This window comes from Schistocerca americana, chromosome 11 (assembly GCF_021461395.2).
Source record: "Schistocerca americana isolate TAMUIC-IGC-003095 chromosome 11, iqSchAmer2.1, whole genome shotgun sequence".
NCBI lineage: Eukaryota > Metazoa > Arthropoda > Insecta > Orthoptera > Acrididae > Schistocerca > Schistocerca americana.
The window spans coordinates 62,268,968-62,295,078 of NC_060129.1; positions in this window are offsets into that span (position 1 = coordinate 62,268,968).

The window sequence follows — 26,111 nt, forward strand, 5'->3', positions numbered from 1 at the left end:
TAATGTTGCAACCACACACAAGTTGACTTGCTGTGAGGAAAAAACGAGTTAGTACATTTCAAACATGAAAAAGGTCATTTTAAAATCAACATGAAAAACCAAAATTCCAAAAGTATATAAAAAAAAGATGCTAACCAAAGAAAGAAAATGTATCGTGCTCTGCAGCCTCGACCCGCCCTGTGGTGCAACAGATGTCCCTTTCTCCAAAAATGTACTCAATGGGACCATAATGTTGCAACCACACACAAGTTGACAAGCTGTGAGGAAAAAACGAGTTAGTACATTTCAAACATGAAAAAGGTCATTTTAAAATCAACATGAAAAACCAAAATTCCAAAAGTATATAAAAAAAAGATGCTAACCAAAGAAAGAAAATGTATCGTGCTCTGCAGCCTCCACCCGCCCGGTGGTGCAACAGATGCCCCTTTCTCCAAAAATGTACTCAATGGGACCATAATGCTGCAACCACACACAAGTTGACCTGCTGTGAGGAAAAAATGAGTTAGTACATTTCAAACATGAAAAAGGTCAATTTAAAATCAACATGAAAAACCAAAATTCCAAAAGTATGAAACACAAAAAGATGCTAACTGAAGAAAGAAAAACTATCGTGCTCTACACCCTCCACCCGCCCTGTGGTGCAACAGATGTCCCTTTCTCCAAAAATGTACTCAATGGGACCGTAATGTTGCAACCACACACAAGTTGACCTGCTGTGAGGAAAAAACGAGTTAGTACATTTCAAACATGAAAAAGGTCATTTTAAAATCAACATGAAAAACCAAAATTCCAAAAGTATGAAACACAAAAAGATGCTAACCGAAGAAAGAAAAACTATCGTGCTCTACACCCTCCACCCGCCCTGTGGTGCAACAGATGTCCCTTTCTACAAAAATGTACTCAATGGGACCATAATGTTGCAACCACACACAAGTTGACTTGCTGTGAGAAAAAACGTGTTAGTACATTTCAAACATGAAAAAGGTCATTTTAAAATCAACATGAAAAACCAAAATTCCAAAAGTATGAAACACAAAAAGATGCTAACCGAAGAGAGAAAAACTATCGTGCTCTACACCCTCCACCCGCCCTGTGGTGCAACAGATGTCCCTTTCTCCAAAACTGTACTCAATGGGACCGTAATGTTGCAACCGCACACAAGTTGACCTGCTGTGAGGAAAATACGAGTTAGTACATTTCAAACATGAAAAAGGTCATTTTAAAATCAACATGAAAAACCAAAATTCCAAAAGTATGAAACACAGAATGTTGCTAACCAAAGAAAGAAAAACTATCGTGCTCTACACCCTCCACCCGCCCTGTGGTGCAACAGATGTCCCTTTCTCCAAAAATTTAATCAATGGGAACGTAATGTTGCAACCACACACAAGTTGACCTGCTGTGAGGAAAAAACGAGTTAGTACATTTCAAACATGAAAAAGGTCATTTTAAAATCAACATGAAAAACCAAAATTCCAAAAGTATGAAACACAAAAAGATGCTAACCGAAGAAAGAAAAACTATCGTGCTCTACACCCTCCACCCGCCCTGTGGTGCAACAGATGTCCCTTTCTCCAAAAATGTACTCAATGGGTCCATAATGTTGCAACCACACACAAGTTGACTTGCTGTGAGGAAAAAACGAGTTAGTACATTTCAAACATGAAAAAGGTCATTTTAAAATCAACATGAGAAACCAAAATTCCAAAAGTATGAAACACAAAAAGATGCTAACCGAAGAAAGAAAAACTATCGTGCTCTACACCCTCCACCCGCCCTGTGGTGCAACAGATGTCCCTTTCTCCAAAAATGTACTCAATGGGACCGTAATGTTGCAACCACACACAAGTTGACCTGCTGTGAGGAAAAAACGAGTTAGTAAATTTCAAACATGAAAAAGGTCATTTTAAAATCAACATGAAAAACCAAAATTCCAAAAGTATATAAAAAAAAGATGCTAACCAAAGAAAGAAAATGTATCGTGCTCTGCAGCCTCCACCCGCCCGGTGGTGCAACAGATGCCCCTTTCTCCAAAAATGTACTCAATGGGACCGTAATGTTGCAACCACACCCAAGTTGACCTGCTGTGAGGAAAAAACGAGTTAGTACATTTCAAACATGAAAAAGGTCATTTTAAAATCAACATGAAAAACCAAAATTCCAAAAGTATGAAACACAAAAAGATAGTAACCTAAGAAAGAAAAACTATCGTGCTCTACACCCTCCACCCGCCCTGTGGTGCAACAGATGTCCCTTTCTCCAAAAATGTACTCAATGGGACCATAATGTTGCAACCACACACAAGTTGACCTGCTGTGAGGAGAAAACGAGTTAGTACATTTCAAACATGAAAAAGGTCATTTTAAAATCAACATGGAAAACCAAAATTCCAAAAGTATATAAAAAAAAGATGCTAACCAAAGAAAGAAAATGTATCGTGCTCTGCAGCCTCCACCCGCCCGGTGGTGCAACAGATGCCCCTTTCTCCAAAAATGTACTCAATGGGACCATAATGTTGCAACCACACACAAGTTGACCTGCTGTGAGGAAAAAATGAGTTAGTACATTTCAAACATGAAAAAGGTCAATTTAAAATCAACATGAAAAACCAAAATTCCAAAAGTACGAAACACAAAAAGATGCTAACCGAAGAAAGAAAAACTATCGTGCTCTACACCCTCCACCCGCCCTGTGGTGCAACAGATGTCCCTTTCTACAAAAATGTACTCAATGGGACCATAATGTTGCAACCACACACAAGTTGACCTGCTGTGAGGAAAAAACGAGTTAGCACATTTCAAACATGAAAAAGGTCATTTTAAAATCAACATGAAAGACCAAAATTCCAAAAGTATATAAAAAAAAGATGCTAACCAAAGAAAGAAAATGTATCGTGCTCTGCAGCCTCCACCCGCCCTGTGGTGCAACAGATGTCCCTTTCTCCAAAAATGTACTCAATGGGACCATAATGTTGCAACCACACACAAGTTGACCTGCTGTGAGGAAAAAACGAGTTAGTACATTTCAAACATGAAAAAGGTCATTTTAAAATCAACATGAAAAACCAAAATTACAAAAGTATGAAACACAAAAAGATGCTAACCGAAGAAAGAAAAACTATCGTGCTCTACACCCTCCACCCGCCCTGTGGTGCAACAGATGTCCCTTTCTACAAAAATGTACTCAATGGGACCATAATGTTGCAACCACACACAAGTTGACCTGCTGTGAGGAAAAAATGAGTTAGTACATTTCAAACATGAAAAAGGTCAATTTAAAATCAACATGAAAAACCAAAATTCCAAAAGTACGAAACACAAAAAGATGCTAACCGAAGAAAGAAAAACTATCGTGCTCTACACCCTCCACCCGCCCTGTGGTGCAACAGATGTCCCTTTCTACAAAAATGTACTCAATGGGACCATAATGTTGCAACCACACACAAGTTGACCTGCTGTGAGGAAAAAACGAGTTAGTACATTTCAAACATGAAAAAGGTCATTTTAAAATCAACATGAAAGACCAAAATTCCAAAAGTATATAAAAAAAAGATGCTAACCAAAGAAAGAAAATGTATCGTGCTCTGCAGCCTCCACCCGCCCTGTGGTGCAACAGATGTCCCTTTCTCCAAAAATGTACTCAATGGGACCATAATGTTGCAACCACACACAAGTTGACCTGCTGTGAGGAAAAAACGAGTTAGTACATTTCAAACATGAAAAAGGTCATTTTAAAATCAACATGAAAAACCAAAATTACAAAAGTATGAAACACAAAAAGATGCTAACCGAAGAAAGAAAAACTATCGTGCTCTACACCCTCCACCCGCCCTGTGGTGCAACAGATGTCCCTTTCTACAAAAATGTACTCAATGGGACCATAATGTTGCAACCACACACAAGTTGACCTGCTGTGAGGAAAAAATGAGTTAGTACATTTCAAACATGAAAAAGGTCAATTTAAAATCAACATGAAAAACCAAAATTCCAAAAGTACGAAACACAAAAAGATGCTAACCGAAGAAAGAAAAACTATCGTGCTCTACACCCTCCACCCGCCCTGTGGTGCAACAGATGTCCCTTTCTACAAAAATGTACTCAAAGGGACCATAATGTTGCAACCACACACAAGTTGACCTGCTGTGAGGAAAAAACGAGTTAGTACATTTCAAACATGAAAAAGGTCATTTTAAAATCAACATGAAAGACCAAAATTCCAAAAGTATATAAAAAAAAGATGCTAACCAAAGAAAGAAAATGTATCGTGCTCTGCAGCCTCCACCCGCCCTGTGGTGCAACAGATGTCCCTTTCTCCAAAAATGTACTCAATGGGACCATAATGTTGCAACCACACACAAGTTGACCTGCTGTGAGGAAAAAACGAGTTAGTACATTTCAAACATGAAAAAGGTCATTTTAAAATCAACATGAAAAACCAAAATTACAAAAGTATGAAACACAAAAAGATGCTAACCGAAGAAAGAAAAACTATCGTGCTCTACACCCTCCACCCGCCCTGTGGTGCAACAGATGTCCCTTTCTTCAAAAATGTACTCACTGGGACCGTAATGTTGCAACCACACACGAGTTGACCTGCTGTGAGGAAAAAATGAGTTAGTACATTTCAAACATGAAAAAGGTCATTTTAAAATCAACATGAAAAACCAAAATTCCAAAAGTATATAAAAAAAAGATGCTAACCAAAGAAAGAAAATGTATCGTGCTCTGCAGCCTCCACCCGCCCTGTGGTGCAACAGATGTCCCTTTCTCCAAAAATGTACTCAATGGGACCATAATGTTGCAACCACACACACGTTGACCTGCTGTGAGGAAAAAACGAGTTAGTACATTTCAAACATGAAAAAGGTCATTTTAAAATCAACATGAAAAACCAAAATTCCAAAAGTATATAAAAAAAAGATGCTAACCAAAGAAAGAAAATGTATCGTGCTCTGCAGCCTCCTCCCGCCCTGTGGTGCAACAGATGTCCCTTTCTCCAAAAATGTACTCAATGGGACCGTAATGTTGCAACCACACACAAGTTGACCTGCTGTGAGAAAAAAACGAGTTAGTACATTTCAAACATGAAAAAGGTCATTTTAAAATCAACATGAAAAACCAAAATTCCAAAAGTATATAAAAAAAAGATGCTAACCAAAGAAAGAAAATGTATCGTGCTCTGCAGCCTCCACCTGCCCTGTGGTGCAACAGATGTCCCTTTCTCCAAAAATGTACTCAATGGGACCGTAATGTTGCAACCACACACAAGATGACCTGCTGTGAGGAAAAAACGAGTTAGTACATTTCAAACATGACAAAGGTCATTTTAAAATCAACATGAAAAACCAAAATTCCAAAAGTATATAAAAAAAAGATGCTAACCAAAGAAAGAAAATGTATCGTGCTCTGCAGCCTCCACCCGCCCTGTGGTGCAACAGATGTCCCTTTCTCCAAAAATGTACTCAATGGGACCATAATGTTGCAACCACACACAAGTTGACCTGCTGTGAGGAAAAAACGAGTTAGTACATTTCAAACATGAAAAAGGTCATTTTAAAATCAACATGAAAAACCAAAATTCCAAAAGTATATAAAAAAAAGATGCTAACCAAAGAAAGAAAATGTATCGTGCTCTGCAGCCTCCACCCGCCCTGTGGTGCAACAGATGTCCCTTTCTCCAAAAATGTACTCAATGGGACCATAATGTTGCAACCACACACAAGTTGACCTGCTGTGAGGAAGAAACGAGTTAGTACATTTCAAACATGAAAAAGGTCACTTTAAAATCAACATGAAAGACCAAAATTCCAAAAGTATATAAAAAAAAGATGCTAACCAAAGAAAGAAAATGTATCGTGCTCTGCAGCCTCCACCCGCCCTGTGGTGCAACAGATGTCCCTTTCTCCAAAAATGTACTCAATGGGACCATAATGTTGCAACCACACACAAGTTGACCTGCTGTGAGGAAAAAACGAGTTGGTACATTTCAAACATGAAAAAGGTCATTTTAAAATCAACATGAAAAACCAAAATTCCAAAAGTATGAAACACAAAAAGATGCTAACCGAAGAAAGAAAAACTATCGTGCTCTACACCCTCCACCCGCCCTGTGGTGCAACAGATGTCCCTTTCTCCAAAAATGTACTCAATGGGACCGTAATGTTGCAACCACACACGAGTTGACCTGCTGTGAGGAAAAAATGAGTTAGTACATTTCAAACATGAAAAAGGTCATTTTAAAATCAACATGAAAAACCAAAATTCCAAAAGTATATAAAAAAAAGATGCTAACCAAAGAAAGAAAATGTATCGTGCTCTGCAGCCTCCACCCGCCCTGTGGTGCAACAGATGTCCCTTTCTCCAAAAATGTACTCAATGGGACCATAATGTTGCAACCACACACACGTTGACCTGCTGTGAGGAAAAAACGAGTTAGTACATTTCAAACATGAAAAAGGTCATTTTAAAATCAACATGAAAAACCAAAATTCCAAAAGTATATAAAAAAAAGATGCTAACCGAAGAAAGAAAATGTATCGTGCTCTGCAGCCTCCTCCCGCCCTGTGGTGCAACAGATGTCCCTTTCTCCAAAAATGTACTCAATGGGACCGTAATGTTGCAACCACACACAAGTTGACCTGCTGTGAGAAAAAAACGAGTTAGTACATTTCAAACATGAAAAAGGTCATTTTAAAATCAACATGAAAAACCAAAATTCCAAAAGTATATAAAAAAAAGATGCTAACCAAAGAAAGAAAATGTATCGTGCTCTGCAGCCTCCACCCGCCCTGTGGTGCAACAGATGTCCCTTTCTCCAAAAATGTACTCAATGGGACCGTAATGTTGCAACCACACACAAGTTGACCTGCTGTGAGGAAAAAACGAGTTAGTACATTTCAAACACGAAAAAGGTCATTTTAAAATCAACATGAAAAACCAAAATTCCAAAAGTATATAAAAAAAAGATGCTAACCGAAGAAAGAAAATGTATCGTGCTCTGCAGCCTCCTCCCGCCCTGTGGTGCAACAGATGTCCCTTTCTCCAAAAATGTACTCAATGGGACCGTAATGTTGCAACCACACACAAGTTGACCTGCTGTGAGGAAAAAACGAGTTAGTACATTTCAAACATGAAAAAGGTCATTTTAAAATCAACATGCAAAACCAAAATTCCAAAAGTATATAAAAAAAAGATGCTAACCGAAGAAAGAAAATGTATCGTGCTCTGCAGCCTCCACCCGCCCTGTGGTGCAACAGATGTCCCTTTCGCCAAAAATGTACTCAATGGGACCATAATGTTGCAACCACACGCAAGTTGACCTGCTGTGAGGAAAAAACGAGTTAGTACATTTCAAACATGAAAAAGGTCATTTTAAAATCAACATGAAAAACCAAAATTCCAAAAGTATATAAAAAAAAGATGCTAACCAAAGAAAGAAAATGTATCGTGCTCTGCAGCCTCCTCCCGCCCTGTGGTGCAAAAGATGTCCCTTTCTCCAAAAATGTACTCAATGGGACCGTAATGTTGCAACCACACACAAGTTGACCTGCTGTGAGGAAAAAACGAGTTAGTACATTTCAAACATGAAAAAGGTCGTTTTAAAATCAACATGAAAAACCAAAAATCCAAAAGTATATAAAAAAAAGATGCTAACCGAGGAAAGAAAATGTATCGTGCTCTGCAGCCTCCACCCGCCCTGTGGTGCAAAAGATGTCCCTTTCTCCAAAAACGTACTCAATGGGACCGTAATTTTGCAACCACACACAAGTTGACCTGCTGTGAGGAAAAAACGAGTTAGTACATTTTAAACACGAAAAAGGTCATTTTAAAATCAACATGAAAAACCAAAATTCCAAAAGTATATAAAAAAAAGATGCTAACCAAAGAAAGAAAATGTATCGTGCTCTGCAGCCTCCACCCGCCCTGTGGTGCAACAGATGTCCCTTTCTCCAAAAATGTACTCAATGGGACCATAATGTTGCAACCACACACAAGGTGACCTGCTGTGAGGAAGAAATGAGTTAGTACATTTCAAACATGAAAAAGGTCATTTTAAAATCAACATGAAAGACCAAAATTCCAAAAGTATATAAAAAAAAGATGCTAACCAAAGAAAGAAAATGTATCGTGCTCTGCAGCCTCCACCCGCCCTGTGGTGCAACAGATGTCACTTTCTCCAAAAATGTACTCAATGGGACCATAATGTTGCAACCACACACAAGTTGACCTGCTGTGAGGAAAAAACGAGTTGGTACATTTCAAACATGAAAAAGGTCATTTTAAAATCAACATGGAAAACCAAAATTCCAAAAGTATGAAACACAAAAAGATGCTAACCGAAGAAAGAAAAACTATCGTGCTCTACACCCTCCACCCGCCCTGTGGTGCAACAGATGTCCCTTTCTCCAAAAATGTACTCAATGGGACCGTAATGTTGCAACCACACACGAGTTGACCTGCTGTGAGGAAAAAATGAGTTAGTACATTTCAAACATGAAAAAGGTCATTTTAAAATCAACATGAAAAACCAAAATTCCAAAAGTATATAAAAAAAAGATGCTAACCAAAGAAAGAAAATGTATCGTGCTCTGCAGCCTCCACCCGCCCTGTGGTGCAACAGATGTCCCTTTCTCCAAAAATGTACTCAATGGGACCATAATGTTGCAACCACACACAAGTTGACCTGCTGTGAGGAAAAAACGAGCTAGTACATTTCAAACATGAAAAAGGTCATTTTAAAATCAACATGAAAAACCAAAATTCCAAAAGTATATAAAAAAAAGATGCTAACCGAAGGAAGAAAATGTATCGTGCTCTGCAGCCTCCTCCCGCCCTGTGGTGCAACAGATGTCCCTTTCTCCAAAAATGTACTCAATGGGACCGTAATGTTGCAACCACACACGAGTTGACCTGCTGTGAGAAAAAAACGAGTTAGTACATTTCAAACATGAAAAAGGTCATTTCAAAATCAACATGAAAAACCAAAATTCCAAAAGTATATAAAAAAAAGATGCTAACCAAAGAAAGAAAATGTATCGTGCTCTGCAGCCTCCACCCGCCCTGTGGTGCAACAGATGTCCCTTTCTCCAAAAATGTACTCAATGGGACCGTAATGTTGCAACCACACCCAAGTTGACCTGCTGTGAGGAAAAAACGAGTTAGTACATTTCAAACATGAGAAAGGTCATTTTAAAATCAACATGAAAAACCAAAATTCCAAAAGTATATAAAAAAAAGATGCTAACCAAAGAAAGAAAATGTATCGTGCTCTGCAGCCTCCACCCGCCCTGTGGCGCAACAGATGTCCCTTTCTCCAAAAATGTACTCAATGGGACCATAATGTTGCAACCACACACAAGTTGACCTGCTGTGAGGAAAAAACGAGTTAGTACATTTCAAACATGAAAAAGGTCATTTTAAAATCAACATGAAAAACCAAAATTCCAAAAGTATATATAAAAAAGATGCTAACCAAAGAAAGAAAATGTATCGTGCTCTGCAGCCTCCACCCGCCCTGTGGTGCAACAGATGTCCCTTTCTCCAAAAATGTACTCAATGGGACCAAAACGTTGCAACCACACACAAGTTGACCTGCTGTGAGGAAAAAACGAGTTAGTACATTTCAAACATGAAAAAGGTCATTTTAAAATCAACATGAAAAACCAAAATTCCAAAAGTATGAAACACAAAAAGATGCTAACCGAAGAAAGAAAAACTATCGTGCTCTACACCCTCCACCCGCCCTGTGGTGCAACAGATGTCCCTTTCTCCAAAAATGTACTCAATGGGACCGTAATGTTGCAACCACACACGAGTTGACCTGCTGTGAGGAAAAAATGAGTTAGTACATTTCAAACATGAAAAAGGTCATTTTAAAATCAACATGAAAAACCAAAATTCCAAAAGTAAATAAAAAAAAGATGATAACCAAAGAAAGAAAATGTATCGTGCTCTGCAGCCTCCACCCGCCCTGTGGTGCAACAGATGTCCCTTTCTCCAAAAATGTACTCAATGGGACCATAATGTTGCAACCACACACAAGTTGACCTGCTGTGAGGAAAAAACGAGTTAGTACATTTCAAACATGAAAAAGGTCATTTTAAAATCAACATGAAAAACCAAAATTCCAAAAGTATATAAAAAAAAGATGCTAACCGAAGAAAGAAAATGTACCGTGCTCTGCAGCCTCCTCCCGCCCTGTGGTGCAACAGATGTCCCTTTCTCCAAAAATGTACTCAATGGGACCGTAATGTTGCAACCACACACAAGTTGACCTGCTGTGAGGAAAAAACGAGTTTGTACATTTCAAACATGAAAAAGGTCATTTTAAAAACAACATGAAAAACCAAAATTTCAAAAGTATATAAAAAAAAGGTGCTAACCAAAGAAAGAAAATGTATCGTGCTCTGCAGCCTCCACCCGCCCTGTGGTGCAACAGATGTCCCTTTCTCCAAAAATGTACTCAATGGAACCATAATGTTGCAACCACACACAAGTTGACCTGCTGTGAGGAAAAAACGAGTTAGTACATTTCAAACATGAAAAAGGTCATTTTCAAATCAACATGAAAAACCAAAATTCCAAAAGTATATAAAAAAAAGATGCTAACCAAAGAAAGAAAATGTATCGTGCTCTGCAGCCTCCTCCCGCCCTGTGGTGCAAAAGATGTCCCTTCTCCAAAAATGTACTCAATGGGACCGTAATGTTGCAACCACACAAAAGTTGACCTGCTGTGAGGAAAAAATGAGTTAGTACATTTCAAACATGAAAAAGGTCATTTTAAAATCAACATGAAAAACCAAAATTCCAAAAGTATATAAAAAAAAGATGCTAACCAAAGAAAGAAAATGTATCGTGCTCTGCAGCCTCCTCCCGCCCTGTGGTGCAAACGATGTCCCTTTCTCCAAAAATGTACTCAATGGGACCGTAATGTTGCAACCACACACAAGTTGACCTGCTGTGAGGAAAAAACGAGTTAGTACATTTCAAACATGAAAAAGGTCATTTTAAAATCAACATGAAAAACCAAAATTCCAAAAGTATATAAAAAAAAGATGCTAACCAAAGAAAGAAAATGTATCGTGCTCTGCAGCCTCCACCCGCCCTGTGGAGCGACAGATGTCCCTTTCTCCAAAAATGTACTCAATGGGATCACAATGTTGCAACCACACACAAGTTGACCTGCTGTGAGAAAAAAACGAGTTAGTACATTTCAAACATGAAAAAGGTCATTTTAAAATCAACATGAAAAACCAAAATTCCAAAAGGATATAAAAAAAAGATGCTAACCAAAAAAAGAAAATGTATCGTGCTCTGCAGCCTCCACCCGCCCTGTGGTGCAACAGATGCCCCTTTCTCCAAAAATGTACTCAATGGGACCATAATGTTGCAACCATACACAAGTTGACCTGCTGTGAGGAAAAAGGGAGTTTGTACATTTCAAACATGAAAAAGGTCATTTTAAAATCAACATGAAAAACCAAAGTTCCAAAAGTATGAAACACAAAAAGATGCTAACCGAAGAAAGGAAAACTATCGTGCTCTACACCCTCCACCCGCCCTGTGGTGCAACAGATGTCCCTTTCTCCAAAAATGTACTCAATGGGACCATAATGTTGCACCCACACACAAGTTGACCTGCTGTGAGGAAAAAACGAGTTAGTACATTTCAAACATAAAAAAGGTCATTTTAAAATCAACATGAAAAACCAAAATTCCAAAAGTATATAAAAAAAAGATGCTAACCGAAGAAAGAAAATGTATCGTGCTCTGCAGCCTCCTCCCGCCCTGTGGTGCAACAGATGTCCCTTTCTCCATAAATGTACTCAATGATACCGTAATGTTGCAACCACACCCAAGTTGACCTGCTGTGAGGAAAAAACGAGTTAGTACATTTCAAACATGAAAAAGGTCATTTTAAAATCAACATGAAAAACCAAAATTCCAAAAGTATGAAACACAAAAAGTTGCTAACCGAAGAAAGAAAAACTATCGTGCTCTACACCCTCCACCCGCCCTGTGGTGCAACAGATGTCCCTTTCTCCAAAAATGTACTCAATGGGACCATAATGTTGCAACCACACACAAGTTGACCTGCTGTGAGGAAAAAACGAGTTAGTACATTTCAAACATGAAAAAGGTCATTTTAAAATCAACATGAAAAACCAAAATTCCAAAAGTATAAAACACAAAAAGATGCTAACCGAAGAAAGAAAAACTATCGTGCTCTACACCCTCCACCCGCCCTGTGGTGCAACAGATGTCCCTTTCTCCAAAAATGTACTCAATGGGACCATAATGTTGCAACCACACACAAGTTGACCTGCTGTGAGGAAAAAACGAGTTAGTACATTTCAAACATGAAAAAGGTCATTTTAAAATCAACATGAAAAACCAAAATTCCAAAAGTATATAAAAAAAAGATGCTAACCGAAGAAAGAAAATGTATCGTGCTCTGCAGCCTCCTCCCGCCCTGTGGTGCAACAGATGTCCCTTTCTCCAAAAATGTACTCAATGGGACCATAATGTTGCAACCACACACAAGTTGACCTGCTGTGAGGAAAAAACGAGTTAGTACATTTTAAACATACAAAAGGTCATTTTAAAATCAACATGAAAAACCAAAATTCCAAAAGTATGAAACACAAAAAGATGCTAACCGAAGAAAGAAAAACTATCGTGCTCTACACCCTCCACCCGCCCTGTGGTGCAACAGATGTCCCTTTCTCCAAAAATGTACTCAATGGGACCATAATGTTGCAACCACACACAAGTTGACTTGCTGTGAGGAAAAAACGAGTTAGTACATTTCAAACATGAAAAAGGTCATTTTAAAATCAACATGAAAAACAAAAATTCCAAAAGTATGAAACACAAAAAGATGCTAACCGAAGAGAGAAAAACTATCGTGCTCTACACCCTCCACCCGCCCTGTGGTGCAACAGATGTCCCTTTCTCCAAAAATGTACTCAATGGGACCGTAAAGTTGCAACCGCACACAAGTTGACCTGCTGTGAGGAAAAAACGAGTTAGTACATTTCAAACATGAAAAAGGTCATTTTAAAATCAACATGAAAAACCAAAATTCCAAAAGTATGAAACACAAAAAGATGCTAACCGAAGAAAGAAAAACTATCGTGCTCTACACCCTCCACCCGCCCTGTGGTGCAACAGATGTCCCTTTCTCCAAAAATGTACTCAATGGGACCGTAATGTTGCAACCACACCCAAGTTGACCTGCTGTGAGGAAAAAACGAGTTAGTACATTTCAAACATGAAAAACGTCATTTTAAAATCAACATGAAAATCCAAAATTCCAAATGTATGAAACACAAAAAGATGCTAACCGAAGAAAGAAAAACTATCGTGCTCTACACCCTCCACCCGCCCTGTGGTGCAACAGATGTCCCTTTCTCCAAAAATGTACTCAATGGGACCATAATGTTGCAACCACACACAAGTTGACCTGCTGTGAGGAAAAAACGAGTTAGTGCATTCCAAACATGAAAAAGGTCATTTTAAAATCAACATGAAAAACCAAAATTCCAAAAGTACGAAACAAAAAAGGTGCTAACCGAAGAAAGAAAAACTATCGTGCTCTACACCCTCCACCCGCCCTGTGGTGCAACAAATGTCCCTTTCTCCAAAAATGTACTCAATGGGACCGTAATGTTGCAACCACACACAAGTTGATCTGCTGTGAGGAAAAAACGAGTTAGTACATTTCAAACATGAAAAAGGTCATTTTAAAATCAACATGAAAAACCAAAATTCCAAAAGTATATAAAAAAAAGATGCTAACCGAAGAAAGAAAATGTATCGTGCCTTGGGGCCTCCTCCGCCCTGTGGTGCAACAGATGTCCGTTTCTCCAAAAATGTACTCAATGGGACCGTAATGTTGCAACCACACCCAAGTTGACCTGCTGTGAGGAAAAAACGAGTTAGTACATTTCAAACATGAAAAAGGTCATTTTAAAATCAACATGAAAAACCAAAATTCCAAAAGTATATAAAAAAAAGATGCTAACCGAAGAAAGAAAATGTATCGTGCTCTGCAGCCTCCTCCCGCCCTGTGGTGCAACAGATGTCCCTTTCTCCAAAAATGTACTCAATGATACCGTAATGTTGCAACCACACCCAAGTTGACCTGCTGTGAGGAACAAACGAGTTAGTACATTTCAAACATGAAAAAGGTCATTTTAAAATCAACATGAAAAACCAAAATTCCAAAAGTATGAAACACAAAAAGATGCTAACCGAAGAAAGAAAAACTATCGTGCTCTACACCCTCCACCCGCCCTGTGGTGCAACAGATGTCCCTTTCTCCAAAAATGTACTCAATGGGACCGTAATGTTGCAACCACACCCAAGTTGACCTGCTGTGAGGAAAAAACGAGTTAGTACATTTCAAACATGAAAAAGGTCATTTTAAAATCAACATGAAAAACCAAAATTCCAAAAGTACGAAACACAAAAAGATGCTAACCGAAGAAAGAAAAACTATCGTGCTCTACACCCTCCACCCGCCCTGTGGTGCAACAGATGTCCCTTTCTCCAAAAATGTACTCAATGGGACCATAATGTTGCAACCACACACAAGTTGACCTGCTGTGAGGAAAAAACGAGTTAGTACATTTCAAACATGAAAAAGGTCATTTTAAAATCAACATGAAAAACCAAAATTCCAAAAGTACGAAACACAAAAAGATGCTAACCGAAGAAAGAAAATGTATCGTGCTCTGCAGCCTCCTCCCGCCCTGTGGTGCAACAGATGTCCCTTTCTCCAAAAATGTACTCAATGATACCGTAATGTTGCAACCACACCCAAGTTGACCTGCTGTGAGGAAAAAACGAGTTAGTACATTTCAAACATGAAAAAGGTCATTTTAAAATCAACATGAAAAACCAAAATTCCAAAAGTATGAAACACAAAAAGATGCTAACCGAAGAAAGAAAAACTATCGTGCTCTACACCCTCCACCCGCCCTGTGGTGCAACAGATGTCCCTTTCTCCAAAAATGTACTCAATGGGACCGTAATGTTGCAACCACACCCAAGTTGACCTGCTGTGAGGAAAAAACGAGTTAATACATTTCAAACATGAAAAAGGTCATTTTAAAATCAACATGAAAAACCAAAATTCCAAAAGTACGAAACACAAAAAGATGCTAACCGAAGAAAGAAAAACTATCGTGCTCTACACCCTCCACCCGCCCTGTGGTGCAACAGATGTCCCTTTCTCCAAAAATGTACTCAATGGGACCATAATGTTGCAACCGCACACAAGTTGACCTGCTGTGAGGAAAAATTGAGTTAGTACATTTCAAACATGAAAAAGGTCATTTTAAAATCAAAATGAAAAACCAAAATTCCAAAAGTATGAAACACAAAAAGATGCTAACCGAAGAAAGAAAAACTATCGTGCTCTACACCCTCCACCCGCCCTGTGGTGCAACAGATGTCCCTTTCTCCAAAAATGTACTCAATGGGACCGTAATGTTGCAACCACACCCAAGTTGACCTGCTGTGAGGAAAAAACGAGTTAATACATTTCAAACATGAAAAAGGTCATTTTAAAATCAACATGAAAAACCAAAATTCCAAAAGTACGAAACACAAAAAGATGCTAACCGAAGAAAGAAAAACTATCGTGCTCTACACCCTCCACCCGCCCTGTGGTGCAACAGATGTCCCTTTCTCCAAAAATGTACTCAATGGGACCATAATGTTGCAACCACACACAAGTTGACCTGCTGTGTGGAACAAACGAGTTAGTACATTTCAAACATGAAAAAGGTCATTTTAAAATCAACATAAAAAACCAAAATTCCAAAAGTATGAAACACAAAAAGATGCTAACCGAAGAAAGAAAAACTATCGTGCTCTACACCCTCCACCCGCCCTGTGGTGCAACAGATGTCCCTTTCTCCAAAAATGTACTCAATGGGACCATAATGTTGCAACCACACACAAGTTGACCTGCTGTGAGGAAAAAACGAGTTAGTACATTTCAAACATGAAAAAGGTCATTTTAAAATCAACATGAAAAACCAAAATTCCAAAAGTACGAAACACAGAAAGATGTTAACCGAAGAAAGAAAAACTATCGTGCTCTACACCCTCCACCCGCCCTGTGGTGCAACAGATGTCCCTTTCTCCAAAAATGTACTCAATAAGACCATAATGTTGCAACCACACACAAGTTGACCTGCTGTGAGGAAAAAACGAGTTAGTACATTTCAAACATGAAAAAGGTCATTTTAAAATCAACATGAAAAACCAAAATTCCAAAAGTATGAAACACAAAAAGATGCTAACCGAAGAAAGAAAACCTCTCGTGCTCTACACCCTCCACCCGCCCTGTGGTGCAACAGATGTCCCTTTCTCCAAAAATGTACTCAATGGGACCATAATGTTGCAACCACACACAAGTTGAATTGCTGTGAGGAAAAAACGAGTTAGTACATTTCAAACATGAAAAAGGTCATTTTAAAATCAACATGAAAAACAAAAATTCCAAAAGTATGAAACACAAAAAGATGCTAACCGAAGAGAGAAAAACTATCGTGCTCTACACCCTCCACACGCCCTGTGGTGCAACAGATGTCCCTTTCTCCAAAAATGTACTCAATGGGACCGTAATGTTGCAACCGCACACAAGTTGACCTGCTGTGAGGAAAAAACGAGTTAGTACATTTCAAACATGAAAAAGGTCATTTTAAAATCAACATGAAAAACCAAAATTCCAAAAGTATGAAACACAAAAAGATGCTAACCGAAGAAAGAAAAACTATCGTGCTCTACACCCTCCACCCGCCCTGTGGTGCAACAGATGTCCCTTTCTCCAAAAATGTACTCAATGGGACCGTAATGTTGCAACCACACCCAAGTTGACCTGCTGTGAGGAAAAAACGAGTTAGTACATTTCAAACATGAAAAAGGTCATTTTAAAATCAACATGAAAATCCAAAATTCCAAATGTATGAAACACAAAAAGATGCTAACCGAAGAAAGAAAAACTATCGTGCTCTACACCCTCCACCCGCCCTGTGGTGCAACAGATGTCCCTTTCTCCAAAAATGTACTCAATGGAACCATAATGTTGCAACCACACACAAGTTGACCTGCTGTGAGGAAAAAACGAGTTAGTACATTTCAAACATGAAAAAGGTCATTTTAAAATCAACATGAAAAACCAAAATTCCAAAAGTACGAAACACAAAAAGATGCTAACCGAAGAAAGAAAAACTATCGTGCTCTACACCCTCCACCCGCCCTGTGGTGCAACAGATGTCCCTTTCTCCAAAAATGTACTCAATGGGACCATAATGTTGCAACCACACACAAGTTGACCTGCTGTGAGGAAAAAACGAGTTAGTACATTTCAAACATGAAAAAGGTCATTTTAAAATCAACATGAAAAACCAAAATTCCAAAAGCATGAAACACAAAAAGATGCTAACCGAAGAAAGAAAAACTATCGTGCTCTACACCCTCCACCCGCCCTGTGGTGCAACAGATGTCCCTTTCTCCAAAAATGTACTCAATGGGACCATAATGTTGCAACCACACACAAGTTGACTTGCTGTGAGGAAAAAACGATTTAGTACATTTCAAACATGAAAAAGGTCATTTTAAAATCAACATGAAAAACCAAAATTCCAAAAGTATATAAAAAAAAGATGCTAACCGAAGAAAGAAAATGTATCGTGCCTTGGGGCCTCCTCCCGCCCTGTGGTGCAACAGATGTCCCTTTCTCCAAAAATGTACTCAATGGGACCGAAAGGTTGCAACCACACCCAAGTTGACCTGCTGTGAGGAAAAAACGAGTTAGTACATTTCAAACATAAAAAAGGTCATTTTAAAATCAACATGAAAAACCAAAATTCCAAAAGTATATAAAAAAAAGATGCTAACCGAAGAAAGAAAATGTATCGTGCTCTGCAGCCTCCTCCTGCCCTGTGGTGCAACAGATGTCCCTTTCTCCAAAAATGTACTCAATGGGACCATAATGTTGCAACCACACACAAGTTGACCTGCTGTGAGGAAAAAACGAGTTAGTACATTTCAAACATGAAAAAGGTCATTTTAAAATCAACATGAAAAACCAAAATTCCAAAAGTATGAAACACAAAAAGATGCTAACCGAAGAAAGAAAAACTATCGTGCTCTACACCCTCCTCCCGCCCTGTGGTGCAACAGATGTCCCTTTCTCCAAAAATGTACTCAATGGGACCATAATGTTGCAACCACACACAAGTTGACCTGCTGTGAGGAAAAAACGAGTTAGTACATTTCAAACATGAAAAAGGTCATTTTAAAATCAACATGAAAAACCAAAATTCCAAAAGTACGAAACACAAAAAGATGCTAACCGAAGAAAGAAAAACTATCGTGCTCTACACCCTCCACCCGCCCTGTGGTGCAACAGATGTCCCTTTCTCCAAAAATGTACTCAATGGGACCATAATGTTGCAACCACACACAAGTTGACCTGCTGTGAGGAAAAAACGAGTTAGTACATTTCAAACATGAAAAAGGTCATTTTAAAATCAACATGAAAAACCAAAATTCCAAAAGTATGAAACACAAAAAGATGCTAACCGAAGAAAGAAATGTATCGTGCTCTGCAGCCTCCACCCGCCCTGTGGTGCAACAGATGTCCCTTTCTCCAAAAATGTACTCAATGATACCGTAATGTTGCAACCACACCCAAGTTGACCTGCTGTGAGGAAAAAACGAGTTAGTACATTTCAAACATGAAAAAGGTCATTTTAAAATCAACATGAAAAACCAAAATTCCAAAAGTATGAAACACAAAAAGATGCTAACCGAAGAAAGAAAAACTATCGTGCTCTACACCCTCCTCCCGCCCTGTGGTGCAACAGATGTCCCTTTCTCCAAAAATGTACTCAATGGGACCATAATGTTGCAACCACACACAAGTTGACCTGCTGTGAGGAAAAAACGAGTTAGTACATTTCAAACATGAAAAAGGTCATTTTAAAATCAACATGAAAAACCAAAATTCCAAAAGTATATAAAAAAAAGATGCTAACCGAAGAAAGAAAAACTATCGTGCTCTACACCCTCCACCCGCCCTGTGGTGCAACAGATGTCCCTTTCTCCAAAAATGTACTCAATGGGACCATAATGTTGCAACCACACACAAGTTGACCTGCTGTGAGGAAAAAACGAGTTAGTACATTTCAAACATGAAAAAGGTCATTTTAAAATCAACATGAAAAACCAAAATTCCAAAAGTATGAAACACAAAAAGATGCTAACCGAAGAAAGAAATGTATCGTGCTCTGCAGCCTCCACCCCCCCTGTGGTGCAACAGATGTCCCTTTCTCCAAAAATGTACTCAATGATACCGTAATGTTGCAACCACACCCAAGTTGACCTGCTGTGAGGAAAAAACGAGTTAGTACATTTCAAACATGAAAAAGGTCATTTTAAAATCAACATGAAAAACCAAAATTCCAAAAGTATGAAACACAAAAAGATGCTAACCGAAGAAAGAAAAACTATCGTGTTCTACACCCTCCACCCGCCCTGTGGTGCAACAGATGTCCCTTTCTCCAAAAATGTACTCAATGGGACCGTAATGTTGCAACCGCACACAAGTTGACCTGCTGTGAGGAAAAAACGAGTTAGTACATTTCAAACATGAAAAAGGTCATTTTAAAATCAACATGAAAAACCAAAATTCCAAAAGTATGAAACACAAAAAGATGCTAACCGAAGAAAGAAAAACTATCGTGCTCTACACCCTCCACCCGCCCTGTGATGCAACAGATGTCCCTTTCTCCAAAAATATACTCAATGGGACCGTAATGTTGCAACCACACCCAAGTTGACCTGCTGTGAGGAAAAAACGAGTTAGTACATTTTAAACATGAAAAAGGTCATTTTAAAATCAACATGAAAATCCAAAATTCCAAATGTATGAAACACAAAAAGATGCTAACCGAAGAAAGAAAAACTATCGTGCTCTACACCCTCCACCCGCCCTGTGGTGCAACAGATGTCCCTTTCTCCAAAAATGTACTCAATGGGACCATAATGTTGCAACCACACACAAGTTGACCTGCTGTGAGGAAAAAACGAGTTAGTACATTTCAAACATGAAAAAGGTCATTTTAAAATCAACATGAAAAACCAAAATTCCAATAGTACGAAACACAAAAAGATGCTAACCGAAGAAAGAAATACTATCGTGCTCTACACCCTCCACCCGCCCTGTGGTGCAACAGATGTCCCTTTCTCCAAAAATGTACTCAATGGGACCATAATGTTGCAACCACACAAAAGTTGACCTGCTGTGAGGAAAAAACGAGTTAGAACATTTCAAACATGAAAAAGGTCATTTTAAAATCAACATGAAAAACCAAAATTCCAAAAGTATATAAAAAAAAGATGCTAACCGAAGAAAGAAAATGTATCATGCCTTGGGGCCTCCTCCCGCCCTGTGGTGCAACAGATGTCCCTTTCTCCAAAAATGTACTCAATGGGACCGAAAGGTTGCAACCACACCCAAGTTGACCTGCTGTGAGGAAAAAACGAGTTAGTACATATCAAACATGAAAAAGGTCATTTTAAAATCAACATGAAAAACCAAAATTCCAAAACTATATAAAAAAAAGATGCTAACCGAAGAAAGAAAATGTATCGTGCTCCGCATCCTCCTCCCTCCCTGTGGTGCAACAGATGTCCCTTTCTCCAAAAATGTACTCAATGGGACCATAATGTTGCAACCACACACAAGTTGACCTGCTGTGAGGAAAAAACGAGTTAGTACATTTCAAACATGAAAAAGGTCATTTTAAAATCAACATGAAAAACCAAAATTCCAAAAGTATATAAAAAAAAGATGCTAACCGAAGAAAGAAAATGTATCGTGCCTTGGGGCCTCCTCCCGCCCTGTGGTGCAACAGATGTCCCTTTCTCCAAAAATGTACTCAATGGGACCGAAAGGTTGCAACCACACCCAAGTTGACCTGCTGTGAGGAAAAAACGAGTTAGTACATTTCAAACATGAAAAAGGTCATTTTAAAATCAACATGAAAAACCAAAATTCCAAAAGTATATAAAAAAAAGATGCTAACCGAAGAAAGAAAATGTATCGTGCTCTGCAGCCTCCTCCCGCCCTGTGGTGCAACAGATGTCCCTTTCTCCAAAAATGTACTCAATGATACCGTAATGTTGCAACCACACCCAAGTTGACCTGCTGTGAGGAACAAACGAGTTAGTACATTTCAAACATGAAAAAGGTCATTTTAAAATCAACATGAAAAACCAAAATTCCAAAAGTATGAAACACAAAAAGATGCTAACCGAACAAAGAAAAACTATCGTGCTCTACACCCTCCACCCGCCCTGTGGTGCAACAGATGTCCCTTTCTCCAAAAATGTACTCAATGGGACCATAATGTTGCAACCACACACAAGTTGACCTGCTGTGAGGAAAAAACGAGTTAGTACATTTCAAACATGAAAAAGGTCATTTTAAAATCAACATGAAAAACCAAAATTCCAAAAGTACGAAACACAGAAAGATGTTAACCGAAGAAAGAAAAACTATCGTGCTCTACACCCTCCACCCGCCCTGTGGTGCAACAGATGTCCCTTTCTCCAAAAATGTACTCAATAAGACCATAATGTTGCAACCACACACAAGTTGACCTGCTGTGAGGAAAAAACGAGTTAGTACATTTCAAACATGAAAAAGGTCATTTTAAAATCGACATGAAAAACCAAAATTCCAAAAGTATGAAACACAAAAAGATGCTAACCGAAGAAAGAAAAACTATCGTGCTCTACACCCTCCACCCGCCCTGTGGTGCAACAGATGTCCCTTTCTCCAAAAATGTACTCAATGGGACCATAATGTTGCAACCACACACAAGTTGACTTGATGTGAGGAAAAAACGAGTTAGTACATTTCAAACATGAAAAAGGTCATTTTAAAATCAACATGAAAAACCAAAATTCCAGAAGTATGAAACACAAAAAGATGCTAAACGAAGAAAGAAAAACTATCGTGCTCTACACCCTCCACCCGCCCTGTGGTGCAACAGATGTCCCTTTCTCCAAAAATGTACTCAATGGGACCATAATGTTGCAACCACACACAAGTTGACCTGCTGTGAGGAAAAAACGAGTTAGTACATTTCAAACATGAAAAAGGTCATTTTAAAATCAACATGAAAAACCAAAATTCCAAAAGTATATAAAAAAAAGATGCTAACCAAAGAAAGAAAATGTATCGTGCTCTGCAGCCTCCACCCGCCCTGTGGTGCAACAGATGTCCCTTTCTCCAAAAATGTACTCAATGGGACCATAATGTTGCAACCACACACAAGTTGACCTGCTGTGAGGAAAAAACGAGTTAGTACATTTCAAACATGAAAAAGGTCATTTTAAAATCAACATGAAAAACAAAAATTCCAAAAGTATGAAACACAAAAAGATGCTAACCGAAGAGAGAAAAACTATCGTGCTCTACACCCTCCACCCGCCCTGTGGTGCAACAGATGTCCCTTTCTCCAAAAATGTACTCAATGGGACCGTAAAGTTGCAACCGCACACAAGTTGACCTGCTGTGAGGAAAAAACGAGTTAGTACATTTCAAACATGAAAAAGGTCATTTTAAAATCAACATGAAAAACCAAAATTCCAAAAGTATGAAACACAAAAAGATGCTAACCGAAGAAAGAAAAACTATCGTGCTCTACACCCTCCACCCGCCCTGTGGTGCAACAGATGTCCCTTTCTCCAAAAATGTACTCAATGGGACCGTAATGTTGCAACCACACCCAAGTTGACCTGCTGTGAGGAAAAAACGAGTTAGTACATTTAAAACATGAAAAACGTCATTTTAAAATCAACATGAAAATCCAAAATTCCAAATGTATGAAACACAAAAAGATGCTAACCGAAGAAAGAAAAACTATCGTGCTCTACACCCTCCACCCGCCCTGTGGTGCAACAGATGTCCCTTTCTCCAAAAATGTACTCAATGGGATCATAATGTTGCAACCACACACAAGTTGACCTGCTGTGAGGAAAAAACGAGTTAGTACATTTCAAACATGAAAAAGGTCATTTTAAAATCAACATGAAAAACCATAATTCCAAAAGTACGAAACACAAAAAGATGCTAACCGAAGAAAGAAAAACTATCGTGCTCTACACCCTCCACCCGCCCTGTGGTGCAACAGATGTCCCTTTCTCCAAAAATGTACTCAATGGGACCATAATGTTGCAACCACACACAAGTTGACCTGCTGTGAGGAAAAAACGAGTTAGTACATTTCAAACATGAAAAAGGTCATTTTAAAATCAACATGAAAAACCAAAATTCCAAAAGTATATAAAAAAAAGATGCTAACCGAAGAAAGAAAATGTATCGTGCCTTGGGGCCTCCTCCCGCCCTGTGGTGCAACAGATGTCCCTTTCTCCAAAAATGTACTCAATGGGACCGAAAGGTTGCAACCACACCCAAGTTGACCTGCTGTGAGGAAAAAACGAGTTAGTACATTTCAAACATGAAAAAGGTCATTTTAAAATCAACATGAAAAACCAAAATTCCAAAAGTATATAAAAAAAAGATGCTAACCGAAGAAAGAAAATGTATCGTGCTCTGCAGCCTCCTCCCGCCCTGTGGTGCAACAGATGTCCCTTTCTCCAAAAATGTACTCAATGATACCGTAATGTTGCAACCACACCCAAGTTGACCTGCTGTGAGGAACAAACGAGTTAGTACATTTCAAACATGAAAAAGGTCATTTTAAAATCAACATGAAAAACCAAAATTCCAAAAGTATGAAACACAAAAAGATGCTAACCGAAGAAAGAAAAACTATCGTGCTCTACACCCTCCACCCGCCCTGTGGTGCAACAGATGTCCCTTTCTCCAAAAATGTACTCAATGGGACCATAATGTTGCAACCACACACAAGTTGACCTGCTGTGAGGAAAAAACGAGTTAGTACATTTCAAACATGAAAAAGGTCATTTTAAAATCAACATGAAAAACCAAAAATTCCAAAAGTACGAAACACAGAAAGATGTTAACCGAAGAAAGAAAAACTATCGTGCTCTACACCCTCCACCCGCCCTGTGGTGCAACGGATGTCCCTTTCTCCAAAAATGTACTCAATAAGACCATAATGTTGCAACCACACACAAGTTGACCTGCTGTGAGGAAAAAACGAGTTAGTACATTTCAAACATGAAAAAGGTCACTTTAAAATCAACATGAAAAACCAAAATTCCAAAAGTATGAAACACAAAAAGATGCTAACCGAAGAAAGAAAAACTATCGTGCTCTACACCCTCCACCCGCCCTGTGGTGCAACAGATGTCCCTTTCTCCAAAAATGTACTCAATGGGACCATAATGTTGCAACCACACACAAGTTGACTTGCTGTGAGGAAAAAACGAGTTAGTACATTTCAAACATGAAAAAGGTCATTTTAAAATCAACATGAAAAACAAAAATTCCAAAAGTATGAAACACAAAAAGATGCTAACCGAACAGAGAAAAACTATCGTGCTCTACACCCTCCACCCGCCCTGTGGTGAACAGATGTCCCTTTCTCCAAAAATGTACTCAATGGGACCGTAATGTTGCAACCGCACACAAGTTGACCTGCTGTGAGGAAAAAACGAGTTAGTACATTTCAAACATGAAAAAGGTCATTTTAAAATCAACATGAAAAACCAAAATTCCAAAAGTATGAAACACAAAAAGATGCTAACCGAAGAATGAAAAACTATCGTGCTCTACACCCTCCACCCGCCCTGTGGTGCAACAGATGTCCCTTTCTCCAAAAATGTACTCAATGGGACCGTAATGATGCAACCACACCCAAGTTGACCTGCTGTGAGGAAAAAACGAGTTAGTACATTTCAAACATGAAAAAGGTCATTTTAAAATCAACATGAAAATCCAAAATTCCAAATGTATGAAACACAAAAAGATGCTAACCGAAGAAAGAAAAACTATCGTGCTCTACACCCTCCACCCGCCCTGTGGTGCAACAGATGTCCCTTTCTCCAAAAATGTACTCAATGGAACCATAATGTTGCAACCACACACAAGTTGACCTGCTGTGAGGAAAAAACGAGTTGGTACATTTCAAACATGAAAAAGGTCATTTTAAAATCAACATGAAAAACCAAAATTCCAAAAGTACGAAACACAAAAAGATGCTAACCGAAGAAAGAAAAACTATCGTGCTCTACACCCTCCACCCACCCTGTGGTGCAACAGATGTCCCTTTCTCCAAAAATGTACTCAATGGGCCCATAATGTTGCAACCACACACAAGTTGACCTGCTGTGAGGAAAAAACGAGTTAGTACATTTCAAACATGAAAAAGGACATTTTAAAATCAACATGAAAAACCAAAATTCCAAAAGTATGAAACACAAGAAGATGCTAACCGAAGAAAGAAAAACTATCGTGTTCTACACCCTCCACCCGCCCTGTGGTGCAACAGATGTCCCTTTCTCCAAAAATGTACTCGATGGGACCATAATGTTGCAACCACACACAAGTTGACTTGCTGTGAGGAAAAAACGAGTTAGTACATTTCAAACATGAAAAAGGTCATTTTAAAATCAACATGAAAAACCAAAATTCCAAAAGTATATAAAAAAAAGATGCTAACCGAAGAAAGAAAATGTATCGTGCCTTGGGGCCTCCTCCCGCCCTGTGGTGCAACAGATGTCCCTTTCTCCAAAAATGTACTCAATGGGACCATAATGTTGCAACCACACACAAGTTGACCTGCTGTGAGGAAAAAACGAGTTAGTACATTTCAAACATAAAAAAGGTCATTTTAAAATCAACATGAAAAACCAAAATTCCAAAAGTATATAAAAAAAAGATGCTAACCGAAGAAAGAAAATGTATCGTGCTCTGCAGCCTCCTCCCGCCCTGTGGTGCAACAGATGTCCCTTTCTCCAAAAATGTACTCAATGGGACCATAATGTTGCAACCACACACAAGTTGACCTGCTGTGAGGAAAAAACGAGTTAGTACATTTCAAACATGAAAAAGGTCATTTTAAAATCAACATGAAAAACCAAAATTCCAAA